This window comes from Heteronotia binoei, chromosome 1, assembly GCF_032191835.1.
Source record: "Heteronotia binoei isolate CCM8104 ecotype False Entrance Well chromosome 1, APGP_CSIRO_Hbin_v1, whole genome shotgun sequence".
Lineage (NCBI taxonomy): Eukaryota > Metazoa > Chordata > Lepidosauria > Squamata > Gekkonidae > Heteronotia > Heteronotia binoei.
In genome coordinates this window covers 62,921,198-62,947,071 of record NC_083223.1, presented here as the reverse complement: position 1 = coordinate 62,947,071, position 25,874 = coordinate 62,921,198, and the positions used below count along the sequence as shown (strand labels likewise).

Sequence of the window (25,874 nt, the reverse complement as noted above, 5' to 3'; positions counted from 1 at the left end):
TGGAATTCACTGCCACAGGAGGTGGTGGCGGCCACAAGTATAGCCACCTTCAAGAGGGGTTTAGATAAAAATATGGAGCACAGGTCCATCAGTGGCTATTAGCCACAGTGTATGTGTGTATATAAAATTTTTTGCCACTGTGTGACACAGAGTGTTGGACTTGATGGGCCGTTGGCCTGATCCAACATGGCTTCTCTTATGTTCTTATGTTCTTAGTTTTTTTGAGGGTTGCTTAGGGCTTAGGTTTGCAGAATGCATCTCTGATGCCTTTTATAATAGATATAACAATGGCCATGTCAGGAAAACATTGGCAGTGGATGATGTACAGGACATATAGAAACAGCTGGTGCAAATTTAGTTATTTTATCTGTTCTTATAATTGATATATGTTTTTTTTGTGATGCTGTTCATTAATAGGGAATACAAGGAGATCCAGGATTGCCTGGCAGAGAAGGGGATCCTGGCATAGAGGTAAACTGGAAACCACCCTGGCTTTGTTGGTAGAACATCTATTTAGTGTTTGGAAGGTCCCAGGTTCAATCCCCAGCATCTCTAGTTAAAAAGGACCAGGCAGTAGATGATGTGAAAGATCTCTACCTGAGATCCTAGAGAGCTGCTGCTGGTCTTAGTAGACAATACTGACTTTGATGGACCAAGAATCTGAGTCAGTATAAGGTGGTGTCATGTGTTCCATGTGTGTTCATGTGTTCTTCCAATGAAGTACTCAGTACTTTGGTCCTGCTAACCACTATAAGATATTCCTCCAGTGTTATTTTGCTTATTACAGGCCTATCAAGGATTTCAAGGACAGACAGGTATAAGAGGTATTCTGGGGTTGAAGGTAAGGTTCCAAGATCTCCCCCTCCCTGCCATCTTGTGCTGCTTTCAGAATACCAATGGCCAATGATCTCATTGGGAGATCTCTCTTAGGAGGAACAGTTGAAGAGAACGGAAAAAGGAGAACTGAGAGAGATAGACAATTGGCTTGCTAATTACTTATAGCATCCTGGAAAGATTTAGGGGAGGAGGGTGTGATGGAACCGGCCCGATTCTGCCTTCAGACCCGGTCCCGTCAACTCCCTCTTGAGTCGCCAACTCCTGGAGGGAGCTATTTCTCCCCCGGCCACTTGGGCTCACTGCCACCACCTGCTCAGTCTAGGGGTTCAGATTGAGAGGAACAGGACTCCCAATCCCCCTCTCCAGCTATGAGGCCAGGCCTCAAGGTCCTCTGCCACCCTGTACTTGGGTATCACAGAGACCACAGCACTTCTTCGGGGAACCCCTGGAGGATTGGCACCTTATCCAACTGCATGCTTTCCCCCTTCCCCGGGGCCCCCTTTATAAAGCAGCGTGGTCTAAGCGGTCGGGATCTATGTGGTACAGAGTTTGACTGCCAGCATTCAAAACAGAAAAAATGTTTAATAAGAAGAGAACAAAAATTAAAAAAAACAAAAACAGTTACATGTAAAAGTTTAGCACAGCACCTGATCAGCAACAAGGAGGGCAAATAAAAGGTGGATTTAAACGCATCTCTCGTCCCTGGTGTAAACTGGCCCTACCTTGTGAATGACTGCCTGGGGTCCCACAGGCAGGAGCCCACAGGCTGGCAACCTCCCTTCCTGAACGCCAGCTGAGAACTGGCCTTTTCCCGCCTAACTCAAATAAAAAGAACAAAAGAACTTCCTGCCCCTCTAGGAGGCTTTCCCCCTAGAGTTGCTGGTTTAACTCCAGAAGGGGGGAGGCAATGAGGGGAAGGCTAAAGAACTTCCTGCCCCTCTAGGAGGCTTTCCCCCTAGAGTCGCTGGTTTAACTCTGGAAGGGAGGAGGGGATGGAGGGAGGCTAGGCCAAAGCCTACTTTAGTAGTTTAATGTTCCCTTCCAATGCAGCACCAACATTGACTAAGATGGCGTTTCTCCACAGAGGGTATTCCAATAATCTTTCTACTCCCTTTCAGTTCCTAGCTTGTACCCAACTTTAAATCAAAATAAGAAGAAAAACCTTAAAATATGAACAATCATAAAAAATTACGAAGGATGGAATGATGATCTTGTCAGAATGCTTGTAACTCTGATTGTTAAGCTTATCATAAAATTTTGCAACATTAACCTGGTTCTGGACTCAGCACAGACCATTTAAGCAGATATACTAGATCAATTTCAGACATTGGCTGTTTTAGATCACTCTTTTTTCTTCTTCATAACTGTTCTATTCCTGTGAGGGATTCCCAAATTAATGTAGGAATCAGCTTGCAATCTTTGGGTTTTCATATAGTTTGGGAAATGCTCTTTTTGTCACTTTTTAAAAATGTATACTTAATTACATATTTAAGATTTCAAAAATAAATATAACCTTAAAGGCTTGTACCCTAACCCTTTCCCACCAGCTTGTGGCTGTCTTCATTCGTTGCAAAGATGGTTCTTGGTTATGGACCACATTCCTTTAGCTGGGCATTTCAGCTTATGGAAAGACATTGGGTATGCATAATTGGAAGAGCATGAACTCCACAGCAGAGGAATGCCTCTGCCATGGAAAAGAAACAAAGTTTATGATCCAAACCAAGAAGTTTATGTAGATTAAATGTAGATTAACTGATTTTTTTTTTTAAACATATGTGAAGGGAGAAAAAGGCTATTGGGGAGAGCCAGGTCCTGAAGGTCTACAGGGAAGATCTGTAAGTACGGCAGTGGTGGCACCACACTTATTTAAGTTTCATAATTTTGTGCACAAGAGCAGCGTGTTATGGCCAGTTGTAGAAAACAAACTATAAAAAGTTATGTGCATGTCAACTGTATAGACAATGTCTATTGAATGGGCTTACCATGCTTTTTCTGGGTTCTATTAGACTTTTCACCATTAAAACACACACACACTAAACTTTTCACCATTAACAATTACACAAACAGCCAGAAAGCCAGGGTGGAAAATACATGGTTACATTAGTCAGCCCTCATTCACTCATCATCATCATCATCATCACCACATATTGAGTGAATTTTTCCTGTTTGTAAATATTGATCATAATCTCCAAAAGTAGTTTAAGTGTGGGATGTGTAATGAAAGCATTGTACACCACTGCGATAAATCACCTTCTATACAGTATTTTGCTTCTATTTATGTGTACATATTCATTCCTGCTAAGTGGCTAGTAGCCCCATTTATCCAAATTTGGGCTTATGAAATATTGATTAAGTGATTTCCTACACAGAAGCATAATCTGTGCTGAAACTGTTTTCCTACTGATATTATGTCTTGCTGTACAGGGTCTTCCTGGTCCAAAAGGTATGGCTGGAATGCCTGGCAGACCTGGATCAATTGGGGCTCCAGGAGCTACAGTAAGTCCCATGATTACTCGCAGTGGATTTACACTGGACCAGTTCCTTCTTTTATGTAAGTAATTTATCATGTAGTATGTGTAATTTAAAATCCAAATTTTCTTCTACAGGGTCGTATGGGGCTTCCAGGATTGCCCGGACTGAAGGTACATAAAGAGTAATTGTTACTGATATCCCACTATTACAATTGATCTCCAGATAGCCAAGATCAGTTCTGGAGAAAATGGCTGCTTTGGAGGGCAGGATCCATGGCAGTATACCCCACTGAGTCTATCCTCTCCCCAAATTGCACCTTCCCCAGGTTTTACCCCCCAAATCTCCAGGTATTTATTCTCCCAGAGCTGGCAACCCTAGCTTAAATGAGGGAAGCAGATGAGGAAATATGTAAGTAGTCTCTAGAAGCCTGTTTCAGAGTTCCTTTTCCTTAATTGTGATGCCTAGCTCTGGTGACTAACACCCATGACCACTACTGGGCCCACTTACCCAATGTCTGAGCAGCCAAGCATGGTGAGTAGGGTTGTCAGGTCTTACCTGCCTGCTGGCAGGGGAAGCCTCTCATGCACACAAAGTGTGTGTGATGTAGGGTTGCCAAGTCCAATTCAAGAAATATCTGGGGACTTTGGGGGTGGAGCCAGGAGCAAAGGTGTGACAGGCATAATTAAAATCCAAAGGGAGTTCTGGCCATCACATTTCAAGGGACCGCACATCTTTTAAATGCCTTCCTTCCGTAGGAAATAATGAAGGATAGGAGCACCTTCTTTGGGGGCTCATAGAATTGGACCCCCTGGTCCAATCTTTTTGAAACTTAAGGAGTATTTTGGGGAGAGCCACTGGATACTATACTGAAAATTTGGTGCCTCTACCTCAAAAAACAGGGCCCCCAGAGCCCCAGATACCTGTGGATAAATTCTCCATTATTTTCTATGGGAATAAGTCTCCATAGGGAATCATGAGTACCCAGCAGACATTTCCCTCCCCTTCCCCCGCTTTCTGACTACCCTGAAGCGGGGGGAGGGCCTCCAAACGGGGGATCCCCTGCCCCCACCTGGGGATTGGCAACCCTAGTGTGATGTGATGATGTCATCCAGAAGTGAACATCATCGTGCTGAGCACATTGCACGTGGGATGCTCTAGCATTTGGGGTAAAAAAACTCTATGGTGTCATAGAGTTTTTACCTGAATGCTAGTGTGTCCCACGCATGATGTGTCTGGCACAGTGACGTCACTTTTGGGTGACATAGTTGTGCTGGGCACATTGGGTGTCGATGGAGCTTTTTTGGGAGCGGGGATCTCTCTGCCAGTCAGCTCTGTGCCGGTGAGTTGGAGGCCCTCAAACTGGAGGAAACCCCACCCGCAGAGGGAGGCTGGGAACCCTAATGGTGAGACAATGGGAGGAAGCATGATCAAGCAGGCTGAGACAGGGATGGGTGCAGCTGTGGCTTAGGTATGGCCCAGGCAGTGGAGGCCTGTGATCTTTTGGCAGGCTGGTAGGCCTAAGCTGCAGTACTCAAGCACCTAGTGCTTCAGTGCCATGGCCAGTGCCTGAGCCAGTGCACGGCTCCTGAGGGTGAGTGCAATCTTGAGTGTATTACAGTCCAGTCTTGAGTGTATTGCTCTTGAGTCTTGAATTCTTCCAGAAATGTCATGATCCCTAACTTGTTTGTTTCAAACCCACTGCAAATTTGTTTTGGGCTTACATAAGTGGGCTTACATTTCATCTTCTTGAAATGTAAGCCCACTCCTACATACACTATGACCCTTATCTCAAGCTTTGGAAATCAATGATATGGCAATATATAAATATGGAGGGTTTCCCCCGTCTTTTGCAGGGAAATGTTGGCATGACAGGCATCAAGGGTAAAGAAGGTGACAAGGTATGTTACAATTTTACAAGGAAAAAAAATATCAACAATGGAATGTTATTTTGCCACAGGCTCTCTCATGCTTCTGTGGTATTTCATGTTGGGTCAAACCACACTTATCAGGTTCTAAGACCACAGCACTATCTGTACATTTACTTTTGTTCATAAAGCAAGAGTTGGGCTTCTGTTATTCACTACTGTGGTCTTGGATGAGGCTTAACCTCCCAATCTGAGCTTTCTGAACTAGTTTTCTTTTCCTGCCTGGCAGGGGAAATCAGTGCCAGTTCCTCAGACTTGCAGGGGAGATCTCTGGGACAAAAAAAAAAGAGAGAGAGAGAGAGAGAAATCATGCATTGCACCCCCCTGCTCATGGATGGGGGCACACTCAGCCCTGATCCTGACAGATATGCGTTTGGCCTGGCCTGGCACAGCAATGGGGTTTGTTTCCTGCTAGGGTGGACAACTGGTGTGAGTGATAAGGTCACCAAGTTCCAACTCCAAATATTTATGTTTGTATTTAAAGGGAGGAAAAGGAATTAAAGGATCTCAGGGACAAGTAAGTATTTATTTTTCTACTTTTCTACCCAGACCAGACTCATGAGTTGCAAACCTGCTTTGGACGTTAGTGCCAAGCTCAATCCCTTGCATCTCCAGTTCAAAGATTTCAGAGAGCCAGTGCAGGGAAAGGGTTTCCTGTTCCTGAAAGCCTGAAGACAAAGACGGAAGTGCTGTTGAGTTGCAGCTTACTCATGGCAACAGCAGGAGACACTGAGCTAATTGAGCCAGTGGTCTGACTTGTTATAACCCAGTCTCATATAGATAGGGGTGGCTAAACTTGCTCAGCACAAGAGCCACATAGAATAAACATCAGATGTTTGAGAGAAGGAAGGAAGGAAGGAAGGAAGGAAGGAAGGAAGGAAGGAAGGAAGGAAGGAAGGAAGGAAGGAAGGAAGGAAGGAAGGAAGGAAGGAAGGAAGGAAGGATGGTGGGGAGGGAGAAAAATGTGGAAAGAAAGCAACTTTAACTTTAAATGCATTCTCCAAGCTGCCTGCTGACTTGGCTTGGAGAAGAGATTGAAAGAGACAAATGCCTTCTTCAAGCTGGCCGATAGGGCAGTGGAGGCTTCAAGAGTCACACAGTATGTATGAAAGAGCCTCAGTTTGGCCATCTTTGATATAGATTCCTGCACTAGCTTGGACTTATCTTGCTATATAAAACTTAATTATTTAATACAAGTTAATATTTATAAAGAAGGGAAAGTAGCATGGTATAGCCGAGTCTCATCATATCTCAGAAGCTAAGCAGGGTTGGTATGTGGATGGAAGACCACCAAAGCAGGCTCTGCAGAGGAAGAAGGCAATGGCAAACCACCTCTGCTTCTTACATGCCCTGAAAGCCCCTTGCTGGGGTTTCTGTAAGTCAGTTGTGACTTGAGCACCCTTATATATACATAATATTTATAAAATCAATTGTTATAGTAATTATTCCCTTACAGAATGTCAGCACATCAATTAAAGTCAATTTTTTTTGTTAGGTCGGAGATCAAGGATCACTAGGACCAAATGGAAGTATGGGGCATACAGGACCACCAGGCAAGGTTGGAGCCTGGGGTCAGCCAGGGGAACAGGGTATTCAGGGAGATGGTGGTCCCCCAGGGAAGCCTGGATCACCTGGACCTGTTGTGAGTATTTTCTTCTTAATATGACTGTTACCAACATTAAGTCACACCCTTCCAAGCCCACTGAAGTCCATGAGTTTTAGAATGGAGCTCTGCTTATGATGGCCCATGAAGCAGTGCAGATGGTTCCTGAAGACTGGAGCAATTCATTTGTATCTCACCCTAACACCAACAAGTCTAAGATTTGGTTTAGTAATTGTGATATTTATTTTTGCTTGCAAGTCATGAATCAAGTACTCACTTGCATTTGTGCCCTTAGGTTCCCCCAGCAGAGATGACACTGTTCAAAACAACATCCACTTAAAGCAAGGAGATGCAGGGATGAGAGTGACAGGACAGGAGAAGGGAGCTTGTGGAATCTGCAGTTCTAACTCACAGACAGGGACTTCATGCCATGAGACTAAATTAACTGGCACAAATATCAGAGGGGAAAACAAGACTGTTCCATTGCAACCTATACAATAAAGATATTAACAGTAATCATGCTAGATTAGGGATCCTTCTTTCTAACACACACATTACTTTTAGAATTGTTCTTTTGTAGAATGTGATCTAACACCTTTTTATTTTAGAGTATAAGGTAGCGATAAAATCAGAAAATGAGAGAGTGCGGTATGATTAAAAATGGCAGAAAAACTAGCAGCATTCACTCTGTATAACCTTATGAAATGCTCCTTGGCAGCCAATCACATTAACTTTTCATGTATTCTTTTCATACAGGGACCCCGTTTCCCACCTGCCCATGTAACAGAAGTATGCAAAAGGATTATCTTGGAACAAATATCAACATTTACAAATAATGTGAGAAGGCAGTGTACCAGTGCATGTCCACTGAATGGAAGAATGCCTATGGGGCCACCAGGTCCTACGGGTATGCCTGGTCCCCCAGGAACAAAAGTAAGTTCAAACAAAAAATGCAAACAAAATGTATTTAGGGGCTTCACTTCTTCAAAGCTGATTGTCAGAACCAGCTGCTGCTGAGAAAGCTGAAATTACAAAGAGTAGGGAGGTGCAAGGAACCTGAAATGTCACTCTGCCTAGTGTGCCTGACAGGAACTGGTCGATGCTCTGCCATTTGGCCACTTCAAGTGTTGTCCTATGAAGTATCATACCCTTCTAAGCCCATTGACCAGTGCCCTTAAAAGGTGTAGCTAGGATGGCAAAGTTGGTCTGTTCCTTGCACAATTTCCTTTGCTCTTCTGAGGAAGCAGCAGAACTTGGCATAGGTGAAGGCCTTGGAGCCTTCTTAGCAGCCCGTTCTTAACATTAGCTGAGCAGTGTCATTGCAGCTTCCATGGGATTGCATTCTGTGGTTTTCAAGTAATGTTTGAAGGGTGGAGATCACTTTGTGCTGTCCCTCTGAAAGCTTAATTTCTTGTGTACGGTGGCTAAATTTCAAATGTTGCTGGAACAGTGTGAACACATGAACACAAAGAAGTGCAACTTTGCCAGTCAAGCAAGAAATGGTCCTCAAAGCATCTCATCCACTTACCAGTGACATCAGTATCCAAGCAAAGCTGTTTTTATGGTCTGCCTCTTTAATGCCCTGATCAGGTTCTTGTTGTTTTCGTTGTATGGCATTTATGCCATGAAAAGCTTTAATTGCCCGTTTCTACACATTAAGCCTTTCTTAAAGCATTTTTCTCCTGGCTAGTTGGAAACACTATTCATGTTTCATTAATGTTCAATATTGTTAAGCATCCCATTAGTGCATGAGCTGCAATAGATGATATTAATGCTCTTATAGGGTACACCTGGACTGAATGGCATTAATGGGGAACCTGGACCAGAAGGATTCTGTGGTGAACCTGGTGACCCAGGAAATCAAGGATCAAAAGGTGAAAATGTTTAGAGATAGATAAAATTATTACATTTCAGGATAATGGTAAATATATTGGAAGTGCATTATATATAAAAACCAGAAAAGCAATAATTAAGGTTTTTTTAAAATATCCAGGAGACCACGGAGAGAAAGGAGACAAAGGTGATAAAGGTTATGGAATAATTGGCTTAGAAGGAAATCCAGGTCCAAGAGGTAATTGCTTTTTGTAAATGAACAATTCTTTTCTCTCATCTTTCTATATCTTATTGTGCCATATATCATATTTTAATACCCTTACTTTTCACTATTCACTAAATAATAAGTACCATAATGCAAAATGGAACACACTGATGGCTACCTCTAGGTCTAACAACTTTACAACTTTTTTTGCATTAATATGTTCCAAAGTCATGAGGACTTTCATTCAGATGTGTTCTAGGAGGTCTGTGCTCAGAGAACTTATTCCTCGATGCATGTGGGCCCAATTTGGATCAGTACCACAGGAAGACAACCCTAACCCATTTAGGTTCTTGTCATTTTCCTGACCTGAAAAGACCATGGGAAACTCCTATTTGCTGTACTGGGAAAATATACATGCATGGACAGTGACAAATAAATTTCCACATCAGGGCAAACGGTAGCTCCCTGAGGTTATTTGGGGTAAGAAAAAATGGTACAGGTGGTGGAGGTTTTAATATTGTATTCTTGGACGCAGCTTTGCTTCTTTCACAACAATGTCTTTCTGAATCATTCTCTTTTGCACATTTTGTGAAATGATAGATTTTTTGGGGTGTGTGTGTGTCTTCCTAATAGCTTCAGGTAGACCATTCTACAATGTGGGAGCCACTGCAGAGAATGCTTATAGGGCATCTTCCAAAGTTAAGGCTGGAATATCTTGCTGTTATTAATGGGAAAGATGCAAGCTTGTACAGGGTTTTTTCTTTAAAATAATAGGACTTAAGTTTAGTGTTAAATAAGAAAGTATAATCAATGGATTCTAAAATCTATCATGGAGGCCTTCCAAACAAAAAATAAATGAATGTCCAAAGTGTTCTCTCCTAATTTTAGGAGAGGTGGTGGTGTCACACCCAGGGCACCTCTCTCGGTCTCCAGGTGCGGCCATAGCTCCCCTTGATAAGTCTGCCCCCCTTGGGTCTGGTGCGAGTGTTCCCCAGAGGTCTCAGAATTAGGGGTGGGAGCCAGGTTACGTCACCTAAGGCCCCCGTTCCCCTCTGGCTGTGCACGAGCTCCTTTCCCTCTCTCTTAGGAGGCATCCCCTCTGTGCGCTGACCAGCTTCCTCCCTGACCTCTTGCCTCCCTCTCTTTTATGCTGCAGCCTAAGCCCTCCCCCTTCCCTGGGTCCCACCCCCTCTTGGCTCCACTCCCATTCAAAATCCCGGACGCCCAGGAGAGGCGTGTCAGGGCTTGGCCTCTCGGGAGCGCCTGGGTTGTCCTGAGCATGTCGGCCTGCCGGCCCCTCCCTCGTCCGTTGTTGGGCTCCGTCTCAGCCTCCCGGCCTCGGCTTCCTCTGACGCTCCGCTCCGGCTGCACTCCTCAAGCCCAGAGATGAGTGCACTGGCTGCGAGGTGCTGTTGGGGGCATTGCTGAGGCTTCGGCGTCCCAGGTAAGTGAAAGGGTGGTAGTAGGGGTTTGCGGTGGTGCAGGGGGCTCCCCGGGCGTCGGCGGTGGGGGGGAATGGCTGGCGGGCTGGGCGGAACAGGTGGGGGGTTGTTTTCTGTTTCAATGTGTGCATGCAACTTCCCCTCATCCACTCCATTGATGGAAATCCTTTCCATCAGTAAAAAATAATCCAATGGAATCCAGGCTATGGATTACACATAATTTATCAGGATTTCTTTCTTATTTGCAAGGATACATACTTAAATTGTGATCTGGTTAAACCTCTTGTCTGGATGGAAAAGTTGATTTTTCATATCATAACTGGCAGAAACCAAAGCTACAACCCTTTTAAGAATACTGCGCATCCTCAATTCCCTTGCATTGCAATTGTTGCTTCAGTTTGGTTGGATTGTTTTCTTTTTCTGACTTTCTCCTCTAGGTGAACGTGGCCAAAGTGGATTTGCTTTTGATGGGCTGCCAGGCCAGCCTGGCCCACGTGGATATCATGGCCAGCCTGGTTTGAGAGGTTACCCAGGATCTAGAGGAACACCAGGATTATGTAAAAGGGGGTGTGACTCTGTTTTTCCCAGCAGTGTTAACCAGGAGCCAGTGCACAAACTGTAAAGAGTTGCATTCTTGGAAGCCTTTGATGTGAAAAGAGGAAGAGGACTTTTACAGGAGAAGAAAGTGTTTATTTCCTTTTAACATGAAAAGCCTTGTAGTGTACTTCTATGTCACCCTTTAATTTGGGGCCCATTTTACTTTGTGTGAATGATCAAAAGGACTGTAATCCTCTCATTGCTGGCCTGAGGCATGACGAACAGTTTCATATAATGACATATATTTGCTAAGAATGCTCATTCCGCAGTGAACCTCTACAATCACTTGTAAGCACATCGTGTCTAAGCCCAACAGAAACACAGGAACAAAATTTAGTATATTTTAAAGTATCAAACAAGTTTTTAAACTCTTGTATAAAATACATCTTGAGGATAATCATCACAGTTTGGTTTGATTTTTGACAGCCTTTGGTTTAATCTGCTAAATTGTATATAACCCCATTCATACATGAAGGCACACCCAACTCAATCAATGCTATAGTTCCCCTGAGTTCAGTTGAACTTACTGCATTAGCCTTCCTCCTAAAATACATGTCAGCGTACCTGTGCATATTCATCCCTTTGCCTGTGTCTTCTTTGATGTTAGTGTGCCGCAGTTGCAAAAGTGCCAGATTGTGGCTGTAAAGAAACCATTTTAAATCCCCCTCTTCCATGAAGCTCATTTAGTGATGAAGACTGGTTCCAGGTTTGAAGGGGCCCTGATCGGAGAGACCCAGGCCCCTTTTCCTCTTCCAGCACCAGAATCCCTGCTCACAGCTGTCTTCCTGCCCACACTTTTCTCACTCAGACTCAAGGCACATTATAAAATAGAGTGAAAAATTTGATCAGATAGCATAAAACATCAAGTAGACAATGTAGTAGGTCTAGGATTACGGACTTGGACAACCATGCAGATAAACAAACCAGGGCCAGGATCTTATTACTTATGTTCCTCTATAGTAAAGCACCATGTGCACTGATGCTGCTAGGACAATGTATAAGACGACACAGAGAAGTTCCCAGGGGGGAAGCTATCTGCAGAGGCTGTTCTCTATGTCTTCTGAAAAAGGCCCTTCTGCTCAATGCTACCTATAAAGTCCAAATGCACCCATTTGCATTAGCCTTCGAATGCAGGTGACGTAACCTGCCTAGACTTAGACCAATTTTGCACTAGACTTTTAATCTTGGTTTAGCCCCATCCCTAAGCTGACATTCTGCACTAAAATCATAGAGTCATAGAATTGGTTTATCTGATTCTATTATTCTAGTGTAGAATGTCAGTTTGGAGACAGGGCTAAACCAAGATTAAAAGTCTAGTGCGAAATTGACATGTGTGATGTTAGTTCCGGAGTGAAATCTCCTAGAAAATATTTGCAACTGTTGTTAACAAAATAAGCAATGCAAATTAGGAATGCTAGCCTCCAAGTGCAGGGCCAACCCTGCCACTAGGCAAACTAGGTAATTGCCTAAGGTGCTGGCCTTCTGGAGGTGCTGAATTGGGCACCCCATGTGACTCAGTGTGTGTGTGGGGGGGGACACCAGAAGTTAGCCTTGCCTAGGGTGCCAGACATTCTAGGGCCAGTCCTGTCCAGGTGGGACCTGGGGATCCCCAAGAATTACACCTCATCTCCAGACTACGGAGATCTGTTCTGTTGGAGGGTAGATTCTATGGCATTGGACTCCAAAGAGGTCCCTGTCCTCCCCAGGCTCCATCCTCAAATCTTGAGGAGTTTCCCAACCTGGATCTGACAACTCTACACCTCCCATCCCCCACTGGTTGCCAGGTAGAAACTGGCAACTCTAAAACTGCAAACTCTGGGGCCTTTAGATAGCTCTGTTCTAAATTTACCCTGAGGTTTTAAATGAGAAGAAGATGCTGTTCTCTGTGGAAATTTGCCCACTGTGGGGCAGCACAAGACTGTCTTCAGAATGCTGCTCCTGCATCATTTTTCTCTTGGTATCACAGAGGCACCTAAACAGAGCCCCTGTTTGTTCATTTGTCTCCTAAACAAGGTTAGTTAAAAGAAGTATAATTTGGTAGGAATTTCCAAAGCAATTTCGAGTTCGTATTTCTAATACTTCAATAATAATTTCATCTCTTTCCTTCTTGAAACAGAGGCCTAGTGGCAAGCATCCACATTGTTTTGTGCAGCCAGCTATGCATTTTGCCTTCTAGGAGGATGCAGGCAATAAACCCTGGAGACATTAATAAGTTTGAATAAGTGGGCCCAATAGCTGATCAGCCCAACAGGCATGCATGTTTTCATTATGTGATGATGGCTGCAGATGAAGTCTGCAGTAAACATCACCACCCACTGTGTGGTTCCAGCTTCTTTAATACATCGCCAGACCATAACATTCATCCCCTGCTCTGTAAGTCCCATTGCTGGGCTATTCATCATCTGTTAATGGTGATTCAACATTATTGGCCTGGAAAATGCAATGTGGACTATGTTCAGCATTACATCTCCTGTTGGTTCACTCTCAGCTCCAGCTGAAATTCATCCTCTTCCCTCTGTCTTCTATCTTCTCTGCCAATTTGGTTTTCTAGTAAATAGTAAGTGTTAAATACCCACAACCTCCCTCCATGCACTCAAAAGCAATTACTTGACTAAATAATGGTTCTGAAACTTTTTAGAAGGCAGAACTACTTCTAAATTTATCATACCTTTCAATACCTTCTTGCAAAATAACTTTTCCCATCTCCAACATAAAAAGCCTAAATTCCAAACCAGATAATAAACTCGCTTACTTTTTAATTTTAATTTTCAATATTCATAAATATATAACAAAATTCAGCAGGCTATATGAAGCATTCATGCCCATTTCTTATAACATGCAAAGGACAACACAAATTTGGCATTTCATGTACTAATCTTCAGCCAATCACATCTTGGAAAGCATGTTGTCCAATGATGATGTGACAGACTGCACTTTTAAAAGCTTAGAAGTGCTATACAACAGGGTTAATTCTTCATAGAAACAGAGAGCCTTGAGTTCCAAGAGTTCCAAGAACAGAGAGCCTGTTCCAAGAGATCTGATTGGTTAGCATCAGCTAAACAGAGAAAGACTTCTGAACTGGATGCTGAGGAGGATTCAGTCTGATTTCAGCTCTAGCTGAGAAGAGATGAGTACTGACACTTTTGGAATTCAGCCCTGACTGAGAGCAGTTTAACACAGACAGAACTAGGGGGAAGTTGGCAAGGGCAAATGCGTAGTTAGACAGAGATTTCCATTCAGGCCAAAGAAAGGAAAGGAGAATAAGTGAGAAAAGAATTTCTAGTGAGAGGGAAATTTCCCTACCTTGTCAAAAAGATAGCTCTGAAAAGTGAAGAGATCTCTGATCTAGTGTGGTTAGAAGCAGCCTTTAGAGGCCTTAAGAGTCATACCGATTTTGCACACAGCTTACCACGTGGTCACGTTCCTGTTCTCTGTGCAGCGTCTGTCGGATTTCCCACTATCTGCGCCGGAGTTACAGGAAGTGTTGTGGCTTTCACGTAGCAAACGTAAACCACTAAAATCCAGTTTACGTTTGCTACGCAAAAGCCGTGGCACTTCCTGTAACTCTGGTGCAGATAGTGGGAAATCTGACGGATGCTGCGCAGAGAACAGTACGTGACCGCGGGGTAAGCTGTGTGCGAAATCGGTCTCAGTTAAAAACTTTATCAAGTACTGTTGTTTCAAGAGAAGAGGTCTGGATGTTGGAAAGAGTGTTCTAGCCTTCTGAAAACAATAAGAGTCAGCGATTACTCAAAGAAAGTGTGCTGGAGTGTTTGGAAAATACTGGGGGAAAAGCCTCTCAACATAAAGATTTTAAGGAGTTGTGAATAGTTTGAGAAACTTTTATTAGCCTGAAATATAAGAACTAAAGCCTGTGCATGTACTGATTTACCTCAGAGTAATCTATATTGAGTTACCTTAGCACTTTCAACCCTTGATTTTACCTGACCTTTTCTCTCTATGTTGAATAAAATATATTGTCAATTTGGAATACAAAAACATCTCAAATGCCACTTAAGTTAAAAGGGGCTTCTGAGCCTTCCTTCAGGTTTCTGGGATGAGCAAACAAGGTGGGACAGCCAGAGTTCTTCAGGAAAGAAGAAAACAGACCACTAGAGCCGCTCAGTCAGAGAGGGAAACAAAAACAAAGAGAAAATCTTGCCTCTAAAGGAGGGAAGCAGACAGGGCCCTCATGATTGACTTACAAATGTGTGAATATAAATAGCATTTTATATTTTCAGACACTTGCAGTTAAAAATATTAGATGTACCCCTGAAAATCTATTCACATGTGTAGCCATGTTGGCCTGAAACACATGAACGAAGTTTGAATCCAGTGGCATCATTAAGATCCACTGAATTCTTCATTCACCTAAAAATTTAAGGTGTAAAGTGGCTTTCTGCTGCCTTGGTTTTCTGTAGGAAAGCTGAAGGACTAGTAGAGGGGCAGAGAAGGGGTAAGTGCATTGTTACTCAGCACGAAAGCAAAACAAGGCACGGAATTTCATCTCCCCCAGCTCTCTGCACAGGGAAGGCAAACTCCCCATAAAATTTCAACTGCAAGCACATACAAGAATTGCAATGGACGTAGAACTGCACATGGCATTGTATAGTTTCTGGAGTAATTCGTTACAAACGCTGCAGGAAAAATCATTTTGCAAAAGCGTGCAGATTGAAAACAATGTGGAGCTTGGAAAGGCATCAGCATGCTATTTGTGGGTTCTATGTCTAATCAACAGCCTTCCTAGGGTTTTTAACCCAAAGGTGTGTCCTGGAGAACTCCCAGAATTACAACTGATTTCAATGATCGCCGACAATGATCAAGGGTATACAATCACTGTCTTTGGAGAGCAGAAATTCCTGGAGATTTCAGGATGAAACCTGGGGAGGGCAGGATTTGGGAAGAGGAGGAACTAATTTCAAGACTACAGAGACCAGTCCCTCCCCTCCCCAAATCCCACTCTCCAGGCTTCATTCTGAAATTTCCAGGAATTTCTGCTCTCCAAGGACAGTGATCATATACCCTTGACCGAAGAACGGTACACTCCTTCTATCTGGGATGGTCATCCTCTTCCACCGAGCGCGCAGCTTCGGGAGGGACGCACATGGAGCGGTGAGGGAGGTAGGGGACACCCGCCTAGCCAGCCAGATCAGCCAAATCAACCCTAGTGTGAGAAAATGACCCCTCTTTCCCCAATATTGCAGTCACAAACGTGGTTGCCAGGGCGCCTGGAGAAGTGAGCTTGCACCCGTCTGGCCAGAGAGTGCAAGCAGAGCTATTCAGGAACCAAAAGGGACTCATGTGTACCAACAGCATAAGTGTATACGTGCTTGAGACAGGCACAGAGTGTCTGCAGACGCACACGGACGTTTCCCCGCTAATGCGTGGAGTCTGCCATGGTGAGGAGGAGGCTACGCCGCCACGGAGCTGTCCAGGCGACCGGTGTTGAAGCGCTAAGCATGGAAGCCACTGTGTTTCGCTAACACCACTTGTAGCCATCTTCCTGCCTGGTTGGGCTTCATTCCTTCTTAGTGGGAATCTCACGTACACACCTTGAGTCATTCCTAGCCCGTAAGCAACCCATCTGTTTTATGAATGGATTAATAGCTCGACTGTTGATCCTAATTGCTCAGTAATATCCTGCACAGCAGTTCTTACCCAGGAGATGATGAGAAAGAGGAAGGATCTCTCCTGCCACATCCAGGTCCTTTGTCTACACCAGGGATACCTAGGTCCATATCTGATTCCCTATTGTCACATTCCCAGATAATCCCATCTCATCCCAATCACCCAACCATTTCCATACTGATATCACTGGAGCCGCCCCAGGCCCTGTCGCAACTTGGAAGTTCCAGGATGCCCAGGATGAAGGTGAAGCTCATTGGTCAAAGCATACACCCAATCAGGTGTCGCCAAAGACTCACCATTGGTCCAGCCGATGTCCAGCCTTCGTGGTCATCAGCGGAACCTCCCATCTCCCCTCCCAGTCACCTCCCATCCCCTCAGGACTGAGGTGACTCTATATAACCTGTGGACTAGCTACCCACAGGTGTGTTCTCTATTCAGCAACCCCCATATCCCGCTGTATAGATCCATCCCCGATTCCTGATCAGTTTCGGGTCCATCCCCCATTCTCTCTTTCGTCGCCATCGGAGTCTTCCTTGGAGTCTGCGAGAGGTAGTATCACCCTGTATGTTTATCCTTATATGTACCCCTATCGATCTCTCTATATTTCTTTAGACCTGTGTGAATGTGTGATTGTTTTTGTACCTTGTGTGAAAGAACTATTATTTCAAATAAATTACAATTGATTTTATTAAATTAGAGTCCATGTTTATTGAGCATCACTCTCTGAATGGTTGAGCCTGGTATACAGAGATAAAAAGATTCCTATTAAAGCCAAGTGTCCATTAAACTAATTCCCCAACCTCGTTTTGAGGGCATTTTGGCTAACACTAGCGATCAATGGGGTGACAGAAGTCGTAGCCAGATGGCCCTCACATTGTAATGATCATTGTAATGGTTGCTGTAACAGGCCTACCAGTCTCTTTTAAGTTATACTATGGAGCAGAAGCAAGCACCATCTCAACTGCAATAGCCAAAACCCTGAAGGGATCAATTGTACCATATTCAGATATAGATTATGTTGGTTGCTTTTGGAAGTGCCCATGTCAAACTATAAAATGATGTGGTGGCCTGGCTCCACACTTAGAAACTGGGACTTAAATTTCATACCCTACGCACTTATTTTTATTTTTTAAATACTTTCATTTTTACAATGCAGGCTTTTGGGACCTCTCGGTCTTCTAAGCCTCAATGAGGGCAATACCTGAACTCTGGATGCCACCTGGCATTCACTTGTCCTATAATGAGGGGATTATAGCCTTGAAAGAACCACACAATAGGCTTCATGAAACAACTAAAAAACAGGTTTATTTTGGTGGTAAGCATGGCTTGATTGTTTCATTATTTTCCAGCCCTCGCACTATTACAGTAGCAAAGATATGGGGAAGCTTGGACCTGAGAAAGCATAACAGTTACAAAACAGGTTTCTTGTTTGAATGATTCAGATTTCTAATACAGAACAAAAAGGCTTTTAACTCTTTTGACAGGAAAAACATCCAAACTCTATCCTTTTTTTCATGCCCCTAATGCCACTTAAGTTAAGTGGGTATGAACAAATCATGTTCAAACTGCTTGGAGCTGATTGTGGTTGATTGGTGAACTAAAAGAAATAGTGACTGAAGTCAGCAACATTTTATAACAAAGCTATGTGTTAATTAAGTTAACCAGTTAAGAATAACCAGTTAAGAACTAGGATAATGGAAGTTTCTCATATCCTTTTGTTGGGAAGATGTTTTCAGGTTCTCACTGAAAAACAGTTCATTGTTGACTTCCCAGGTACAGACAAGTTCTGCAGGAAACAACTACCTTCTTCTGCTTCTTCATTTGTAACAGTTATGACAATACATCAATATGTCTACTTCTCAACAAAGATGTAAATACTTAAATCCAGAGACTGATGCCATGAACATACAAAACAGATATTTCTACAAATTTGACAAACACTCCAAGTTCACAGAGAAATCTTTGATCTAAAAAAAAAATTTGGGGTTAACCACTCCAAAATAATAGAAGCAGCTCCTCTGGCTTTTAAGAAGTGAATGCCCTCAGTGGCCATTGCCAGCCTTCAAGCCTTGGTTTCGTAGACAGTATAAGGTAGTGGGTGGAGAGGGCTAGGTCATTTTCCAAGGCTGTTTTGGCCTTTGAGGGAGGACTCGTCAGTACCAGGCCTGGTAGCAACCACGGTGCAACTTGATGCCAGACAACTTGCATGACTTACTCAGGCCCAGCTGATACCCAGGAAGACTCCCCTGTACTTATTCCCAAACCATGCACCCCTGGAATGTGATATTGCAATGTAACCCTAGAATATTAATTGGATACAACAATGCCCATTTGAATTGGAATGGTCTTTCTTGCACATAAGGGAGACAAATCCAGTTCCTTCTTGACCCCAAAGCAGGTCTGTAATGTGATTCTGGTTCACAGGCCAGAACAACATGATGCCAGCTGAAAGGTTGAGAAGCGTCCACCTTTCTGCTCCTGGGAATGAAAAAGTTTCGGGCTCAGAGAGTGACAAATGTGGGCACTGCCATAAAAATTCCTTCACTTTTGGCAACCTTTAAAAGTCCTGTTATCAAAGAATGACCCAAGAAACCTCCAACACAAATAAATGACTTGTATCTGGTAATCCTCAGGACAAGATGGCAGAAACACGAAGGTTAAAGGTTAGGTACTCCTCTTGTTGTGAATGTGTGGTATAACCTGTAAACTGATCTCACAATTTTGACTCTTAACGAAGTTTCTATTTTTCTTTAATTAATTGCTAAGGCCATCAAAGTCAGCCAGTCCCCTGACCACTTGATGGATGCCCATCCATGTTTGACACTAAGAGAGAAATCTATCACTTTTGGGGAGCTTCAAAGGAACCAGTTTTGGGAAAAACAAGGCCATAAAGTCATTTGGCCAGTGTAATTAAAATGCCTATGTTGGGGTATGGATCTATGATACGAATGGTCTCTGATTGGCTATTACACATATGACACCCCGATTTTCCATTGGTGTGACACTCTTCCCCCTCATTGGGTAGTGGAATTGAGTGATGTGACGTAATTTACCCTAGAAAACAGACAACCCAACCTGTCAGGTTTAGCGAGGAGCAGGTTCAGGAAAGCTGGTTGCAGAAGAAGAAAAAGGAAGGAAAAAGGGAATCCCTTCATCCTCTCCTTCCTCCACCCCCTTCCTACCCTCACCCCCCTTTCTCTCAAGAGAAATCTCCCTCCAGAGGCCTTGCATTCCCTCTGACTGAGTCTACCCTGCAAGATATAGGTATTGTATCACCTTCCCCCACCCATGCTTAATCAGCTAACCTCTTTGTATTCCTCTTGTATGCTTGAAATTGTTTGATTGAGATGTAACTATTTGAAACCCTATGCTATAATAAAATCCATTATTAACCAAAGGATTTTCAGTGGTCTATCTCCGTAGACAAAGACATAGATCCTATACACCTCACCTCTCGTCTCTCTCTCGGCTTGGCTTCGCGAACGAAGATTTAAGAAGGGTGCAATAGTCCACGTTTGCTGCAGGCTCGCTGGTGGCTGACAAGACCAATGTGGGACAGGCAGGTCCGGCCACAGCGGCTGCAGGGAAAAGTCTGATTTAGGGTTGGTGCTGTAGCAGTGTGATTCTTCCTCAATCTCCTTTTGTCCTCAAGACCAGCTATGCGTGCGTTCTCAAAGGAAGAGACAGCCTGGTGGATGGTATGCCTCCATGCTTTGCGATCTGAGGCTAGGTCAGACCACTGGTGATGGTTGATGTGACAGGTGCTAAGGGATTTCTTCAAGGAGTCCTTGTACCTCTTCTTTGGTGCCCCTCTATTTCGATGGCCGGTGGAGAGTTCACCATACAGGGCAATCTTGGGAAGGCGGTGGTTTTCCATCCTAGAAATATGCCCTGCCCAGCGCAGCTGCGTCTTCAACAGCAGTGCCTCGATGCTGGTAACCTCTGCCCGCTTGAGGACTTCAGTGTTGGTCACAAAGTCACTCCAGTGGATGTTGAGGATGGTGCGAAGGCAGCGCTGATGAAAGCGCTCAAGGAGTCGCAGGTGATGACGGTATAAAACCCACGATTCGGAGCCATAGATGAGGGTTGTCATCACAACCGCTTTGTAAACATTGATCTTTGTGCCTTTTTTCAGATGCTTGTTGCTCCACACTCTTTTGTGCAGTCGGCCAAATGCACGGTTTGCCTTTGCCAGCCTGTTGTCAATCTCCTTGTCGATCTTGGCATCTGAGGAGATGATGCACCCCAGGTAGCTGAACTGCTGGACTGTCTTCAGAACTGATTCACCCACAGTGATGCAGGGAGGGTGATAATCTTCCTGGGGTGCAGGCTGGTGGAGAACTTCTGTCTTCTTCAGACTAACTTCTAGGCCGAATAGCTTGGCAGCCTCTGCAAAGCAGGACGTCATATGCTGCAGAGCTGATACCGAGTGGGAGACGAGTGCAGCATCATCAGCAAACAGTAGCTCTCGGATGAGTTTTTCCATTGTCTTGGAGTGTGCCTTTAGTCGCCTCAGGTTGAACAGGCTGCCATCGGTGCGATAGCGGATGTAGACACCATCGTCCTCATCTAGATCTACTGCGGCTCTTTGAAGCATCATGCTAAAGAAGATCGTAAAGAGAGTTGGCGCGAGAACGCAGCCTTGCTTTACACCTGTGCCTATTGGGAAGGGCTCCGAGAGGTCGTTGCAGTGTCTGACTTGGCCTCGCTGGTCTTCGTGTAGCTGGATGATCATGCTGAGGAACCTTGGGGGACATCCTAAACGTTCCAAGATTTGCCACAGGCCTTTCCTGCTAACGGTATCGAAAGCTTTGGTAAGGTCGACAAAAGTCACATACAGACCCTTGTTCTGTTCCCTGCATTTCTCTTGGAGCTGCCTGAGAACAAATACCATGTCGGTGGTGCTCCTGTTAGCTCTGAAGCCGCACTGGCTCTCTGGGAGGAGTTCTTCTGCAATGGTGGGCACCAGTCTGTTCAGGAGTATTCTGGCAAGGATTTTGCCTGCGATGGAGAGCAGGGTTATCCCCCGGTAGTTGGAGCAGTCTGACTTTTCCCCTTTGTTCTTGTATAGGGTGATGATGATTGCATCGCGAAAGTCCTGTGGTAATCTGCCTTGTTCCCAGCAGGTGACAAGTACTTTGTGAAGTGAGCTATGTAGTACTGTGCCCCCATGCTTCCAGATCTCTGGTGGAATTCCATCAACTCCTGCTGCCTTGCCACTTTTCAGTTGCTTGATGGCTTTAACAGTCTCTTCTAGGGTGGGGATCTCATCCAACTCTGTTTTCACCGGTTGAAGTGGGGTGAGGTGGATTGCTGAATCTTGAACTACGCGGTTGGCACTGAAGAGAACCTGAAAATACTCTGACCACCGGTTCAGTATGGATGCCTTGTCTGTGAGGAGCACTTGGCCGTCTGCACTATGCAAGGGACTCTGAGCCTGATATGATGGACCATATACTGCCTTCAGGGCTTCGTAGAACCCTCTTAAATCACCAGTGTCTGCACACAGCTGGGTTCTCTCTGCAAGCTTGGTCCACCACTCGTTCTGAATGTCTCGAAGCTTGCGCTGGAGGTTGCTACATGCAGCGCGAAAGGTTGCTTTTTTCCCAGGACAGGAGGGCTGAGCAAGATGTGCTTGGTAGGCAGATCTCTTTTTTGCCAGTAATTCTTGGATCTCTTGATTGTTCTCATCAAACCAGTCCTTGTTCTTCCTTGTGGAGAACCCGAGGACTTCTTCAGAGATCTGCAGGACGGTAGTTTTTAGGTGTTCCCAGAGTGCTTCTGGAGAAGGGTCTGTGGGGCAACTGAGGTCCTCAATTCTTGACTGGAGTTTTGCCTGGAAGGCAGCTTTAACTTCGGCTGACTGGAGGCTGCCAACCTGAAACTTCCTCCGAGGGATACCTCCTCTCCTGGGTGTGGGTTTAAAGTGAAGACGGAGATTGCAGCGTACAAGACGATGATCCGTATGACATTCTGCGCTGGGCATTACTCGGGTGTGTAAGACATCTCGAAGGTCTCTCTGGCGCACCAGAATGTAGTCGATAAGGTGCCAATGCTTGGACCGTGGGTGCATCCAGGTTGCATCACCTCTCGTAGGCCTACCATTTTGAGCTAAGAAATATTAATATTCCCCAATAAAAAGTTGTTTGAGGTGTAACACAGCGGCTTGCTACTGTTCAGTAGCAGCCACCCCATGGAAGCCAGTGTGGTGTAGTAGGTCTGGGAGACTCAGGTTTGAATCCCCATTCTACTGTAGAAGCTCCCTGGATGCCTTGGGTCAGTTACGTGTTCTCAGACTAATCTACCTTGCAGGGTTGTTCTGAGGATAAAATGTGGGAGGTGAAAATGATGAGAAAGATGCATAAATGAAATCAGTAGTAAATATAGCATAAGATGGGAGTTGGCTGGTGAGTAGGAAGGAGAGAAGGAAGCAGGAAAAGTAAGGACATGGGGGTTGCTATGAGGAGGGAGCGAGGAAACAGTGGGAGAGGGCAAAATGTGATGCCCTGCTGTGAGTCCTTGAAGGTTATCCACTTGTTTGTAACAACAGTCATCGGTGCTCAAGCTCTGAAAGTAGTAGAATTTAGCCCCAACACTAAGCAAAGGTGCTTCTTAATATATGGAAAGTGGATTCATTAGAAATAAATATTTAGATGTTGAGTTCTGCAGCAATTACCCCCAAACTTCTTCCTGCAGTGGTCCCGTTTTTCTTGAAAATAACCATAGGATACAAATTAAGAAGAAATTGGTATCATTTTCCTGAAATTTGTTTTTCCTGGGGGGGGGGACCTTGTTAGGGTAAATTAAAAGCAGAATTTTCAGCTCTGGAACAGTAGCACAGTGGTTTGGAAGGTTGCTGGCTGGGGGTTCTAATCTTTCTGGGTGGTTCTCCCCCTCCACACTTGTCCTTTCCACAGTTAACATTCTTAACACAATTTTAAACTTAATACGTTTCCAATTTTTTTGTCATTTTCTCCAGATGTTAATTATTTTTAATAGAAACTTTTGGAGTAAATGTCAAGATTTGTGGGCAGCAGAGCTGGAGCTTAAGTTTTGGCATGGCTGAGCAAAAAATAAGAACATAAGAAGAGCCCTGCAGGATCAGACCAAGAGTCCATCTAGTCCAACTTAATGTTTATTTCCAGTTGTGGCCAGCCAGATGTTTGCAGACAGACCACAAGTAGCCACGAAGGCGACACTTCTGTTGCTTGGTCCCCAGTAAATGCCTTTCAGAAGCATACTGACCACTGAGTTTCTGTTTAGACTTCAGGACTAATAGCTATTGATGGACCTCTCCTCTATAAATTTGTTTGGTCCCCTTTTAAAATCATGTATGTCAACGGCCATTATTATATTTCATGGTAATAAATTCAATATGTTTATTATGCACTGAATGAAAAAGTACTTTGTCATGGATCTGGTGTCTGTCAATTTAATTGAATGATCCCAACTTGAGGGAGGAAAATTTCCCTCTTTATTTTCTCCATGTCATCCATTATTTTATAAGCTTTTCATATGTCTCCTTAGCAACATAGACTTTTTTTTTCTATAAAGCTTTCCCCCCTCAAAAGCTGCTGAAGCACTGGCTTTCAGCGAATAGAGCAGAGGACATGAGAGAGAACTACTAATCATTCTTCCTATAGAGATGCTTAATTTCAGCCAGTGCTCAGCCTTGGAATGTGAATGTAGTACCACAACTTAGTCCTGAAGCAATTAAAATTAAGTTTCTGAGCAAGCACAAGGTGAAGCGTAGTGCTTAACAGGATAACATAGTGGTCATTATTATTATTTTTCATTATTGTATGGAGGAGTTACACACAAGAAGCATATAGTAATATAAAATATGTAACCAAGTAGAAACAATGGTTATGCAGAAAGATTGGGCAATCCCCCTAAATACTAATATCTAAATTTTCAGTCCACTGGGTTGCAACTGGGGAGAGCACAAAGAGCTCTGTCACATCTCTCTGGAAAGCACAGTGCTCACATTCCTGTGACGGATGGAAAATAGTTTATCAGGCTGCACCACAGTCACATTTGTTTCCCAGTATTTTGCCCCATGGATACAACAGGTCTGCATACCTCCCATAGCCTGTTCATATTCTACTAGCTGTCTTCCATACTTTACATGGCAAGTCAAATCCTGCAGGCCACTCATTGCTGTTTATCAGGTTATGGATATTGGGTGAAATTCTAGCTGTCCTCCTGGTGGTACACCCTGGATTATGCTAAAGAGTTGGAACTTCTGACTGCCATACAATCATAGGATCTCCTACACTACATGGAAGTGTAGTGGTTAGAGTGTTCAGTTACAGTCTGAGAGACTCAGGTTCAAATCCCCACTTTGCCAGGGAAGCACACTGGTGACCTTGTTCCAATCAGCCTGTCACCTACACCACATGGTTGTTGTAAGGGAAAAACGATGTTGCTAGCTGCTTTGGGACCCAACCAGGGGAGAAAATCAGGGTATAAATAAGACATTAAATTCTGGTTCTGCTGCCTACAAAATACAGCCTTAACCTCAAACTTTTTGATTTATAGAGTGGCAATAAAATGTGTGCTGAGTCTGAGAATTTACATGTGGAGAGACTTAGGGATGAGCTGCTGCTTCATTCCATTCCCTTAGTGAACTGGAATTTCATTCCTCATGGCATTTCACTCCTCCCTAATTCCAGTTTAATTAAGAGAATTTCTAAAATTAATCCTTCAGTTGGAGCAGGAATGGTTTTAGTAATCCTGGGTCTCTGGGCAAAAGTCCAGGATGGGACTGGAGGGACCCCAGAATCATTGCCACCTCATGCCCCCTATGCTGGGGCCAAGTAAGGCAGGCATGAACTACCAGAAGAAGTTAACTGCCTAAACCCTGGATGGGGCAAGCACACATGGCCACTGTCACGCTGCCAGCCCAAGCCCTGTACAGGGCAGGTGCTCCTGTTCTTCTTCCCCCTTCCATTGTAGGGGGGGGGGGGGTCAGGGCTGTGGGAAGCATGGGGCTTGGGGAAGCTCCTTGTTGCCCATTGGCTAAGACTACCCCTGAGCTGGAGTATGTGCAATTTGTCACTTTCCAGATGCACACATATACACTGATGCAACACACTGCAAACAAATGATCTTGATATGATTTGACATATGAATATAAGGAGATTTTGTGATGTTTTACTAATGCGCACATGCATTGCTGTGCATTGGTAAACATGAATTTTGATACAGTCATATGTCCTGTCACACCAAGACAAGTATTTTATTAATAGTTACATATATGCAATGGAAAAATCTTCTGCCATCTGAACTGCTGCACACTGCATTTGAAAAGAAACTCTTGTTGGCAATGA

At 44.2% G+C, this 25,874-nt stretch overlaps 2 long non-coding RNA genes across 2 annotated transcripts; both read left to right on the top strand.

Moving 5' to 3' along the window:
* The first annotated feature begins 415 nt into the window (after positions 1 to 415).
* LOC132586322 (uncharacterized) lies at positions 416 to 3,334 on the top strand. The gene is made up of 4 exons (XR_009556358.1): positions 416 to 471; positions 788 to 841; positions 2,619 to 2,672; positions 3,262 to 3,334. It is a non-coding gene; the product is annotated as an uncharacterized LOC132586322 (long non-coding RNA).
* Positions 3,335 to 8,615: 5,281 nt separating this feature from the next.
* Positions 8,616 to 11,025, top strand: LOC132586319 (uncharacterized). The gene is made up of 3 exons (XR_009556357.1): positions 8,616 to 8,711; positions 8,831 to 8,908; positions 10,755 to 11,025. It is a non-coding gene; the product is annotated as an uncharacterized LOC132586319 (long non-coding RNA).
* The last annotated feature ends 14,849 nt before the right edge of the window (positions 11,026 to 25,874 follow it).